We start from the raw sequence: 13,388 nt of genomic DNA on the forward strand, positions 1-13,388 counted from the left end.
CCACCTCTGCCATCCATAAAGAGAACTGGATAGCTTCGGAGGCGGGGCCCGGTTAATTCCTATGAAAGTTGCTCATTGGCACAAGAAGCCCAAAATGAACCGACTGTAGATTCAAAAAGTACCGGGATCATTCGGGGTCTTGGGCCCATAGAGCATGCAGAGTTGAGTTTTCCTTTAGACTCGCCTTCAACATGCCGGATCTCGGCTCAGTCGAATTAAGAGAGGCTCTGAATTCAAGTTTGAACGCATTTTACAACTTTTAGAGCTTAATGATTTAAATAATGTCTAGAAAAGTGTTTGTGCTGGGTAGTTTAATAACCCTAAAACAGATGAACAGACATCTGTTTCCTACGGAAGAGGATTAGGGTCACATGTGAAAAATTATTTGAGATCTGACCAAAAGTTATTTTCTTTTTCGAATTCAGAGACAAAAGTCACGGAGAAAACTGCTAGCTTGAATCCGTCCAAAATATAAACAATCTACCAGCAATGCTAAAGCTAATTAAACTATTTGCATAATTTATGAACAGAAACGTAAGAAATGCTGATGTTAAAAGTTCTTAGCCAGGCACTGTAACGTCCTAGTCCTCCCTACTCCTGTGAACACCTAGTCAAAGGAGTTTTGATTAGGTGACTAGCAAGATGCAGGAAATACCCGTCATGAGTGGTGTTGATCTTCTCATCTACTAATGATTTGCAATACAGCAAATAAGCATACTTCAAAAAAATATAGAACTTGTGATTTACTGTGACTTTTGCCATTTCAGGAACATCTGCACCATTTCCTTCTACATCATCTGTCTCCGTCTCCGTATTTCCCTCATCTCTATAGATCTCTCTTGTTATTTTTCCTATGCAGTCGTGCCTCACCTGTCCAGCAGACCTCTTCACTGTCTCTGCTCTCTGCACACTTGTTCTCCGTCACCTCATCAGCCTCCTGACCCACTGCCTGCTCCCACAGATGCACTGCGTCAGCTCATTAGTGTCTCTGTACCGAGTCGACTACACGAAGTGACCGCCTTCAACAAGATTGATGACTGGGAGTAAGTAGAAGCTTCTTTGCTGATTAATACAATCTTTTTTCTATATCTGGTTTTCTTTGTACCTGGGAAGATTTCAGACTCACATAATGTTGCACTTGCAGTGGAATATTAGTCTTTCGTAAAAGTTTTCATTAAAATGCAGTGCACAAAATTATTACGGTGGAACCAGTGCCTTTATTGTAGAGACAGGATTTAGCCGGATTCGAACCGGCTCCGACAGCCCTCTGTTGCACTTAATCTTAAGGGTAGGGTAGGTAAGTTTGAGAAACCGGCTCGAGATACACTTTTTGTTATATTCCATGGAATGCTCTTATAGCATCCCGATAGCAATGAATATCTTAAGTGCTTTGACAAAAAATCCATAAAAAAATGTCATCTGTGGAAGCCGTAATACTGTAAAAAGCACGACCAATCATTTTAGCCGGCCTGGCTAAAATAACTGGATGGCCTACCTGCCTGTCAGCCTTCCATCTGTGCACAAACTTATCTCATGCCCTCATTGGTCATGTGCGCGTTCGTGTGTGTTGGAGGAGGGGCTCTATAAGGAAGTGGCAGATTTTCTCCGGTTGTGTATTTTCAAATTCTAGCGATCTCGAGCCGGTTTCTCAAACTTACCTACCCTACCTTTAAGGCTTTAAATGTTTTTTTTGGAAAGCACTTTGAATTGCCTCGTGTTGAAATGTGCTATATAAAAAACGTCCCAAATCAGCTATAATAAGAAAGTTATGTTCACTTACCTTTTATTTGCTTTGTATGTGTGTGGAGAAGCTATTGTTGCGCAACACTTAAAGCTAACGGTATAGCTAACTTCACGTAAGTTATCAAGCCGTGGAGTTAAAGGTCCCATGTCATGGCCATTTCCACTGATCATAATTCCATTGTTGAGGTCTACTAGAATAGATTTATATTGTGCAATTTTCCAAACTCACATTGGTTTCTCATACAGCATCTCTGTAAAGTATGTGTATTCACTGAATTTCACTATCTGCCTTTAACGGCTCGTTGTAGCTCCAATAGCTCCAGCCCCCACCCTCCCTGTGAGCACAGTGTGCTCTGATTGGTCGGGACGTTGTGAATCGCGCTGAGCTCCGAGGTGTGGTTTCCTTGTTTAGCGACAGCGAAACACAGCCAAACTCATCCTGAGCACACACAAAGTCACAGCCGAAGTAAAAACAAAAAGTGTGGCTTGATATTGAGTAAGAAAAAGGTTGATAAACGCTGTGAGAATGGGTCTGCAGAGAGAATTTCGCCGCGATCCCAAGTGTCTGTTATCAGCCTGCAGCCAGGGAGGTGAGTGTGTGTGTGAGGAAGTCCGTGGATTGGTCAATTTGGACCAATCAGCGGGGGCTTAACGTAACGGCTCCGCGGACGTAACGTAACGGCTCCATGGATTGGCCCATTTGGTTCCGGGTACCGCATGACCGTATCGCGTCATAGCTCTGGGCATGGCTACTGGGTATCCAGACGTCACGATGCCCAGGAAGAACATGAGAAATCTCCAACGAGGCGTTCTGGGGCAGCATAGACAGGTCTTTTCTGTGTTAGAGTTTTACTCCCTACAGGGTGTACTTTGAGGGTTTTGACTCTGCAGACCGTTTACATGCATAAAAACCTTCATAACACACAAGGGGACGGGTAATAACCGGAAAAGCATGACATGGGACCTTTAATACAAGGTGTGCTTTGGCTTTCTATACAGCTGTTTTTCACTTTAAATTGACACTGAATGTACTCATGTTTTTGCTGTTGTTGTGCCTCTTGTTGGTCGTTATTAATGTTCTCAATCTCAATCAATCTCAATCTTTATTTATTTATATAGCACATTTAAAACAACCTTCAGTTGACCAAAGTGCTGTACAGGCAATAAATATTAAATAACACAATGGGAGTACAATAATAAAACAATAATTAAAAACATAATAAAAAGCACAATAACTAGAAAAATATTTAAAAAAAAACACATACAAATGTAAAAATGTAATGTTCAACTAGTATTAAAAGCCAGTGCAAAGAGGTGGGTTTTTAGCTGAGATTTAAAAAGTTCAATAGACTCAGCAGTCCGGATATGTACTGGGAGGCTGTTCCACAGTCTGGGAGCTGCAACACTGAAAGCCCTGTCACCTCGGGTCTTTTTTCCTGCACCGAGGAACCACCAACATATTCTGCTGAGCTGATCGCAATGCTCTAGCTGGAGCATGGCGGTGCAACAACTCAGACAGGTAATGTGGTGACAGTCCATGCAATGATTTAATATAATTTAATTATAATATAATAATATAATATAATTTAATGTTGACTTGCTGACGTAATATTATGATGATCTCATGTAACATTTAAATATGAATTCTACACGTGATTTTACTCATCAAAGTCACAGGTACTGTATTTGGTAGGACAACAATATATATGTGGAAACATGTGGGAAAAGTTGTAGGAAGAGGAAGCGGTTTGGAGTCAAATGAAGCTGATATCAGCTGAACACCACATTTGGAAAATAAAAAGTAATTACAAAGAGACAGAAAAGTCAACAACCTAAAATAGAAATAAGACAGCTTTAAAAAAACAAGAATATAAGTTACGGTGCAGTGTAAAACAATAATGATGTTTTGATTAATTAAAAGACAGAAGCAAACAGGAAAGTCTTCAGCCTTGATTTCTGCTTGTTGCAGCCAACCTGCAATTAGAAAGAACTTGAACTAACCAGATCTCTGAAGGCGCTCGTCAACTATAATTGAGGTGAGCCGCTCATAGCTTTGCATTTTCATCGCACAATTGAATTTGTATAATGTGTGTCATTCAAAATGAGAAAGAAGATGTCATTTCCAACTACATGGATGGGAAATGGAGCCTTGGGCTATGGTGGAATAGTCTTTTTATGATTACTGAGTGAAATGACCTAAAAGTATTAAGTGGCAGCCATGATAAGAGCTTTTCAAATTCTATAGTTAAGGAAGGGTGCTTCAATGCCTCCTTTCGTATATCCTTAAGCATTGGACACTGTAATGTTAATCTAGTCCAATGAGTCCAAAAGAGGCGTTTCAGGCGGAGAGGGAGTGTGTGGGAGAGGGATTTTTGCCTTTGCAGACCATTAACATGCACATAAATCTATATAATACACTACAGGAGAGGGAAAACCCCACTCTGACAGACTTTATGGCTGACCTACATGAACACATTACCACCTGTGTTGGCTCACCTCAAAGTAAATGTGACAAGGTGACACAGGACTGAACTGAAAACAATGTCTGTAAACAACATTGTGAAAACAAATGAGTTTACACATCTCTATAAACTAAATTGACCTACAGAGTACAAAAATATAGGGTGGCATTAGTGTGAAGAACTGAAAAATAACACATTTTGACAGGAGATTAGGCTTATACTGCAAGAAAATATATCTATTTAAATGAAAATGGCAGTAATCCTGGCAGCAGTATTACTGTTGAAAAGAAGCTGGCAGCATAATGCCCTTGTAGAGAGATTAGGATGAGTGACTTGTAAAAGTCACAGGTACAATTATTGTTAACCCCTATATTGACACTCGGAGTGGACGCCCCATTTTTCCCATGGCCCATTATTCTAAAACCCTATTAAATTGGACTGAATGTATATTTATATGAGAGTCCGTTTCCTAGAAATAAGCACCCATTGCTAGGAAAATAATTACCCTCCTATACATTAGAGCAACACATTAGGCGCTTTCACACCAGAGTACTTTTCCCAGGAATAGTTCCAATAGTTCCTGGGGTTTTGCGTTCACACCAAAAAGATCTGGAACTAGAACTTTTTTTCGGGAACCTTGTCACCCCTTTTCAGTCCCTGCTAGAGAGGTGGTACTTTCCTGGGGAGGAAAAGGTTCCAATTTCTGGTTGGGCGAATTGCAAACCACGCCCCGTAAAACTCTGAAAAATGTTTGTGAAGCCGCCATTTTATTTGCTCGCATTAGCATTATTAGCATTAGCTTTAGCCCAGCGCACCAACGGAGAGACACTAACTTATGGCAACACAAAAGAAAACGTGGGAGCGGTGGAGTGATGAGGAGGTGTCGGCGCTTCTGGCAATTTACTCGGGGCTTCGGGGGGCGATTTACTGCCACCCGAAGTATACGCCGTGAAGTTGTTTGCGGCCTGCCAGTAAACCCAAAGCAGAAGAAGAAGAAGTGACGTCAGTGGCTTCATTTGCGTAATCCTCCCTCAGGGACTTATTACGGTGTGAACCCGATCTGCTAGATAGTTCCGGAACTAAAGAGTTCCGGGGAATTATGTTCCGGGAACTAATCCTGGGAAAAGTACTTGGTGTGAAAGCGCCTATCAGGGTACTTTACCTTCACATCATGAACGCGCCCTTTTCAGGTGAATACATTTACTTTAATTTGACTGGCGGTAAATACAAATTCAGGGGTTTTGGTCCATCACATCTACAAGAAGCTCAACAGTCAAGCAAACAATTACACAATGACATTTACAATTACACAATGACATTGGAGATGGATGATAAGCGTCAATATGGTAAAATGGTACCACTGTTGTGTTATATATCAATGGGGCATCTTTACATACTACTTTGAGTTGTAACATAACAACTGTTTACTTTGACCCTAACCTCATTAGCATAATTGAAGTGTTTCCTCCAAACATATTGACTGACCAGTCCCATTGTTTATGACTTTGGAACTTTTTTGTTATTGTATGACATGTAATTCACCACACAGCTGCTTCTAGACTTGATAAATCTATGTTTTCCATTTGGCAGCAATTGTTAGTTCTCACCGGAAAGTGGGCGGATCCATAATTTTGCCAGGCAGCGTTTCGGTCATCTTTACCCCAAAAGCATGAGCCACCATAAGCTGCATCTGATTGGCTATTAATAGTTGCCCTTGTTGGTTGGGTTGGTCAGGTTTAGGTCGGACTGGTTGGGTTTAGAAGGGAGGAAAGAGATCAGGTTCAGAAAGCTCTGCATAATAACCAGCTCTGAGCTTCTGTTACTTCTGGTCTGCTGGCAGTGGATATTTTGAGGGAATTGGGCCTTCCGGGAAATGCGTCATTTTTCAAACTATTTTGATTTCAGAAATAATGCGTTGTCGGAACAATGGCATGGCACCCACTCAACAGCCTGAAGTGTGCATTAATTTGCTACAGAGCAGAGTTCATAATGAAGCAGGATTTTATTTCCCTCTTTAAAATAATTTGCAGTGGATGAACGGGACGCCAGATCAGCTCCAGTTACACTTTATTTATTTCATTTTGCATGTTTTTTTTAAAGAAGGTACACTGTGTTAAACATGCAAGAATTTAAACTTTAAAAAATGGACAGCGGTGTTACAGTTAGACATTACACCAGAAGCATATGTGTGCATGCTAAGTGACTACCATCCTGTCTGTTATTACAACTTGTTCTTCTAGAGGCAATGACTTGAAGAATAGATTACGGAGGTCAGTGCAGCTTCAGCCTGACCTCAGTGCAGAGCGAGAAGAGTACAGCTGCCAAAACCGGCTTGTCAATATTCCAGCCATGATCCGTGTTTGTTTAGTAGTTTGTTTTTGTATTTGCATTCAAAGTGGCATTAACAGGAAAACAACACGCACGCCTACCTCGTAACTAGAGCCACCAGGAGGCCATTTCGTAGCTGTAGAGTTAGCTTCACACTGTGATATATATATGACATTTGAGTTCATATTAGTTTAATTTATGGACTACACCATCGCCAAATTGGTCTGAAGGCAAAAAACACGATTTGAAAGTGAAAAACAATCTGAAAATGAAAAAAATGAGAATTGAAACTGAGAAAACATAGTTCCTGATCTGAAAGGATCAAATCTGCAACTCAAAAAAAACTATTCGCATTACAAAAGCAACTTCACTACTCACACGGTCAGTGACTTATGCACTGTAGCGACGGCAGGAACATAAAGTAGGAACGTCTTAAACAGGAAACGAAAACAACCCGTATTACAAAATAAGCGCTTATTTTTTAAATAAAAGTGTCTGAGCATGAACATGAAGAATTCTTAACAATTGTATTTTTCAATATTCAGGATTGAAACTTGAATTTAGAAATGAATTCAATTTTTTTAATTAATCAAAACTTTTGGGACCTTAGCTCCACTGCTTTTTTTTCAGGGCGTATTCGGAATTCTCTTGGATATAGTCCAATACACAACCTAAAATTAAAGTACATTTTCAGGTAACAGCAGGTAAAGTCACTGCAGACCCAACACACAGGTCATCCGTCTGAGTGTCAGGAACAATCCCTGTGCAATAGTAACTTGTAACACTAAGTATTTAATCATTTCAATAAACAGTGGTTTTACTTGTTGATATACTTGTAAAAAACATCCGATATGTGTTTCTATTTTGTACTGCTGTTAACAAATTCCATTGTGTTGTGATGGGTTTTTGTTATCTACTACATATAGATACTATTTTCATACATATTTATAACCGTACATAGTAGTCAAATATTTATAGTATTCAAATATTTATGTTTTTGTTGTTCAGCTCTGATGTCCTTGTTTTAACTGTGTCTATTTCTGTGTACGAGCAATACGAGTAACGACAAAAAAACTGAATCACATTCCTCGACTGTGTGCACGTAAACTGCCAATAAAGCTTTTCCTGACTGATTCTAAAATTCTATATGCAGGATTTTTGTGAGAACTACTTATTCAAACATCTTACCCTTGCAATAGGCATCATTTAAACATATTTTGACCACCTCCATACAACATTTCCTTTGTTTTTCATACGATACCTACGCCACAATGTCACGTTGTCCTTTTAGGAGAACACTCAGCATCAGTAAAGAATAGTTGATTTTTTCACAGATAGTATCTTTAGCTTTTATAAAATCAAATGAAATCATTAAAGGCACATTAACCCCTTATTAAGAAGAAGAAGAAGAAGAAGAAGAAGAAGAAGAAGAAGAAGAAGAAGAAGAAGAAGAAGAAGAAGAAGAAGAAGAAGAAGAAGAAGAAGAAGAAGAACAAATATACCAACCTTTGCAGACCATTTACATGCACACAAACATATAACACATTACAGGAAAGGGAAAACCATATTAGGGCCTCAACATATCCATCATTATTCATATCTGTATATATGCAAACACCTTATATTGTTGTGTGAATTGATAACTGTCCTATCTTTTGTTTTCCAACTAGGTTCCCATCTGTTTTCCTGTAAAGATATGATGTCTAAACAAACACCCTTAATATGAAGGAACTGTACCAGAGTGTTTATAAAGCTTAATATGAAACGTAAGGATGAGTAGAGCCTTTATTATTACACTGATTTAAGAGCATTTGATCTGATGGCGAGCGTCTCCTCCTGTCATCTCCAAACACATCTCCGGCTCATTTACACTTCTGAAGAAAGCCTTACCTGCCTTAAGGAGAAACATCCTGTGTGTGTGTGTGTGTGTGTGTGTGTGTGTGTGTGTGTGTGTGTGTGTGTGTGTGTGTGTGTGTGTGTGTGTGTGTGTGTGTGTGTGTTATTATTACATTGTGTGGCCATGCATCAGACAGCCCAGTCACGCCGTGGGGTCCAATTTTTGTGTGGGGTCCAAAACCCTGGACCCCAGAAATTTTAACTCATATTCTTTAAAATGAAGGTCAGAACTATGCCCTGTGAAGTTTTCAGGGTTGTCCCCAAAAATCACTTTTACCGACTTAGTGTGTATAAGTGTGCTAACGGGAGGTAACTCAGTATCGGCCACTACTGGCCAAGGCAGGTACTGCATCCCACACACACATTCCATTCTCCACACACACTTTGCTGAACTGCGCATGTGCAAGCAGCCATCTTCCAACATCTTTAGCTGTTTGATTAGCTGGTAGCACTTAGCTCCTTAGCTTAGTGTCTTTAATGAAATACAGAATGAAAAACACAAATGTATACATTTTTGGTGAGTTTAACTCGTGTTGTCACAATAACAAGCCATGAATCATTAATCATTAATTAGGTAAATGACATAAATATAAAAAGATTTGAGAGATTACAGTGCAATACAGACTACAGCTGCTGTTAGCATAAATGCTAACTTAACATTGAAAATGCCATAGACAAGCTAAACGTTAGCATACATGCTAACTTTACATTGAAAACGGCTTAGACAAGCTAACCGTTAGCATAAATGCTAACTTAACATTGAAAACGTCATAGACAAGCTAACAGTTAGCAAAATGCTAATAAATTATGTTCTAAGAGTACTCAGATCTTGTGCTTGAGTAAACATAGAAGTACTCAGATATTGTACTTTTCACGTTTCATACTTGATGAGTTTGCATCCCTGTATATATATATAAAATAATACAAATCTAAATGTTCTTAATAAATAGCCTTGTCTTAATGATATGGTCAGATTGGGTCACCTTGATTTAGATATTGGGACATTCCTGATGGGCGGAGAGAGGAATTCTCATTGTGATAGCATGACCACCCTTACAGGATGTGCTGACTGTTTAAAACAAGCGCTCCATATGAGGAGAGAATGGAGAGAACCATGTGGATCTCATTTTGCACTTCACTGGCAGTGAGAGTGTTGCTAATGAAAGGGTAAGTTATGACTATACATTTTTACTTTTAAATGCACATATTTTACTAAACATTAACCAGATAGCTTACATTCAGACTATGAAACTGTGTTTGCATGCTTTAAAATGTAGCAATAAACATGAAGTAACTCAGTAAAAAACTGTTATAGTGTGCTACACTAGCTATAAGTCTATGCTAGCTAGCTAGCTAACGTAGCTAATTTGCTAACATCAGCAGCAGCACCTAGCGTTGAAACACCTGCTTAGTCTGCTTCAATCTATCAGCTGTGTGACAAATGTGACTCTGGAAGATTTTCTTTTTTTTCTCTAAACTTTGTTTCAAATGTATCATGAATCCAAAAATAGCATGTAGGAAAGATTGTGCATGAAGTTAGAAGTGAAAGTTATTTTTAGACCAGAGAGCATTTAATGACACAGGGATTTTCAACTACTAGTCAATAGTGAGTTAATCAATAAAAGAATAATGGTTTTTCCTTTAAATGTTTTAACTTTATATTTAAAAAACTACTTCTACTGCAACACTGTGATTTCCCTGTTTGGATCAATCTTTCTATCCATCTATCTTATTGACATCCAAGTAGTGTTAACATTTGTTATCACACTGGAACCTTAAGTAAGGTAGAGCGTTTTGCTAAATGTATTTACAATATGTTACTGTTTAGTTTTTTCCGGGGCAGTGTTCAGCCATGCTGTCCTCTTTTCCCAGTTTAGTTTCAGTGACATGGATGGGTTTCTATTTCATTTTACTAAGGCTTAAAACTGAGCTAGAACCTATTAAGGCTCAAGTGTACTAAAGGGAACCCAGCAGCATCACCCTGCCCACAGTGTCCTAGATGTAGTTGTCTAATACATAAAGGATTTCGATGAATTGCAATAATTATGGTGGTGTCTGGTCACATTAACGCTTCATGGTTTTTGATTATAGGATAAAAAAAGGGCGGGACTGAGACGCAGGAAACCCCCCCTCACGGATCTCCAACACAAAGGTACGTCTTCAATGGATTTGTCCCTTGTCTACATTTCCCTAATAATTCAGTATTTAACAATTTCCTGTTTTATTGATATTTGCTATTAGCATTTGAATGGACAGTCAGTGTATCTGTAAATCGGTGTATCTCTGAATTTGTGCTGCCGAACACAGTCAGGTTTTTCTGATTAAATGGGGTCCAGTCAGGGGGCCTTTAGCAGAATACTCTCACAAACACATGTCAGGGGTGCTGTTGTTGTGGGGTCCACGTAACTGTGTTACTAGAACCAAATTAAACTACACTTCTTTCTATTTTTCTGTCCATAAACTGAAGGAAACATCATGTTTGATATGTGTGCTCTAACGTTAGCTCAGTTTGCTTTGTACCAGTCATACCAACTGTTGGTGAGAGGTCAATTCATGCTCCCAGACTTCACCTACACCTCTTTTTAACTGTTTGAGTTACATGAGGCAACACATTTATAGCAGATATTAGAGCCAACTTACACATATCAAAATAAAGAATGATTGTGAGTCATATAAACATTATCCAATACCTCCTTACTCATTTTGAGTAGGTTTTCTGTTTCTGTTTATTGTTGTTGCATTGAAACAATATATTAATACTGTTGAATTATTCTTCAGGTTGGAGAGCAAGCTACTGCCACCGAGTCTTCTGAGGCTGAGATCCCCAGTACGAGTGAGCCAGCTCCTCAGAGATCTTCAATCTCCAACACACAGGTACTTCTTCAATGGATTTTCCCCTTGACTTAATTTCCCTAATAATTCAGTATTTAACACTTGCCTGTTTTATTGATATTTGGTATTGGCATTTGATGGTTCAATTGGCTTTTCTGTAGATCAGTGTATCTCTGAATGTGTGCTGCCGAACACAGTCAGGTTTTTCTGATTAAATGGGGTCCAGTCAGGGGGCCTTCAGAGGAGTAGTCTCACTCTTTAGCAAAATACTCTCACACACACATGTCAGGGGTACTGTTGTTGTGGGGTCCACGTAACTGTGTTACTAGAACCAAATTAAACTACACTTCTTTCTGTTTTTCTGACCATAAACTGAAGGAAACATCATGTTTGACATGTGTGCTCTAACGTTAGCTCAGTTTGCTTTGTACCAGTCATACCAACTGTTGGTGAGAGGTCAATTCATGCTCCCAGACTTCACCTACACCTCTTTTTAACTGTTTGAGTTACATGAGGCAACACCTTTATAGCAGACATCAGAGACAACTTAACATATTAAAATAAGAATAAGTATGACTAACCGAAACTTTAAACTATACCTCCTTACACATTTTGAGTAGGTTTTCTGTTTATGTTTAGTGTTGTTGCATTGAAACAATATATTAATACTGTTGAATTATTCTTCAGGTTGGAGAGCAAGCTACTGCCACCGAGTCTTCTGAGGCTGAGATCCCCAGTACGAGTGAGCCAGCTCCTCAGAGATCTTCAATCTCCAACACACAGGTACTTCTTCAATGGATTTTCCCCTTGTCTTAATTTCCCTAATAATTCAGTATTTAACACTTGCCTGTTTTATTGATATTTGGTATTGGCATTTGATGGTTCAATTGGCTTTTCTGTAGATCAGTGTATCTCTGAATGTGTGCTGCCGAACACAGTCAGGTTTTTCTGATTAAATGGGGTCCAGTCAGGGGGCCTTTAGCAGAATATTCTCACACACACATGTCAGGGGTGCTGTTGTTGTGGGGTCCACGTAACTGTGTTACTAGAACCACATTAAACTACACTTCTTTCTATTTTTCTGTCCATAAACTGAAGGAAACATCATGTTTGACATGTGTGCTCTAACGCTAGCTCAGTTTGCTTTGTACCAGTCATACCAACTGTTGGTGAGAGGTCAATTCATGCTCCCAGACTTCACCTACACCTCTTTTTAACTGTTTGAGTTACATGAGGCAACACATTTATAGCAGATATTAGAGCCAACTTACACATATCAAAATAAAGAATGATTGTGAGTCATATAAACATTATCCAATACCTCCTTACTCATTTTGAGTAGGTTTTCTGTTTCTGTTTATTGTTGTTGCATTGAAACAATATATTAATACTGTTGAATTATTCTTCAGGTTGGAGAGCAAGCTACTGCCACCGAGTCTTCTGAGGCTGAGATCCCCAGTACTAGTGAGCCAGCTCCTCAGAGATCTTCAATCTCCAACACACAGGTACTTCTTCAATGGATTTTCCCCTTGACTTAATTTCCCTAATAATTCAGTATTTAACAATTGCCTGTTTTATTGATATTTGGTATTGGCATTTGATGGTTCAATTGGCTTTTCTGTAGATCAGTGTATCTCTGAATGTGTGCTGCCGAACACAGTCAGGTTTTTCTGATTAAATGGGGTCCAGTCAGGGGGCCTTCAGAGGAGTAGTCTCACCCTTTAGCAAAATACTCTCACACACACATGTCAGGGGTACTGTTGTTGTGGGGTCCACGTAACTGTGTTACTAGAACCACATTAAACTACACTTCTTTCTATTTTTCTGTCCATAAACTGAAGGAAACATCATGTTTGACATGTGTGCTCTAACGCTAGCTCAGTTTGCTTTGTACCAGTCATACCAACTGTTGGTGAGAGGTCAATTCATGCTCCCAGACTTCACCTACACCTCTTTTTAACTGTTTGAGTTACATGAGGCAACACATTTATAGCAGACATCAGAGCCAACTTAACATATTAAAATATGAATAAGTATGACTCACCGAAACTTTAAACTATACCTCCTTACTCATTTTGAGTAAGTTTTCTGTTTATGTTTAGTGTTGTTGCATTGAAACAATATATT

At 39.1% G+C, this 13,388-nt stretch overlaps 1 long non-coding RNA gene across 1 annotated transcript; it reads left to right on the forward strand.

Annotated features, from left to right (window-relative positions):
* The first annotated feature begins 10,519 nt into the window (after positions 1 to 10,519).
* On the forward strand, positions 10,520 to 12,726 carry LOC117475631. The gene is made up of 4 exons (XR_004555191.1): positions 10,520 to 10,581; positions 11,208 to 11,303; positions 11,949 to 12,044; positions 12,671 to 12,726. It is a non-coding gene; the product is annotated as an uncharacterized LOC117475631 (long non-coding RNA).
* The last annotated feature ends 662 nt before the right edge of the window (positions 12,727 to 13,388 follow it).

This window comes from Trematomus bernacchii, unplaced genomic scaffold (genome assembly GCF_902827165.1).
Source record: "Trematomus bernacchii unplaced genomic scaffold, fTreBer1.1, whole genome shotgun sequence".
In the NCBI taxonomy this organism is placed as follows: Eukaryota; Metazoa; Chordata; class Actinopteri; order Perciformes; family Nototheniidae; genus Trematomus; species Trematomus bernacchii.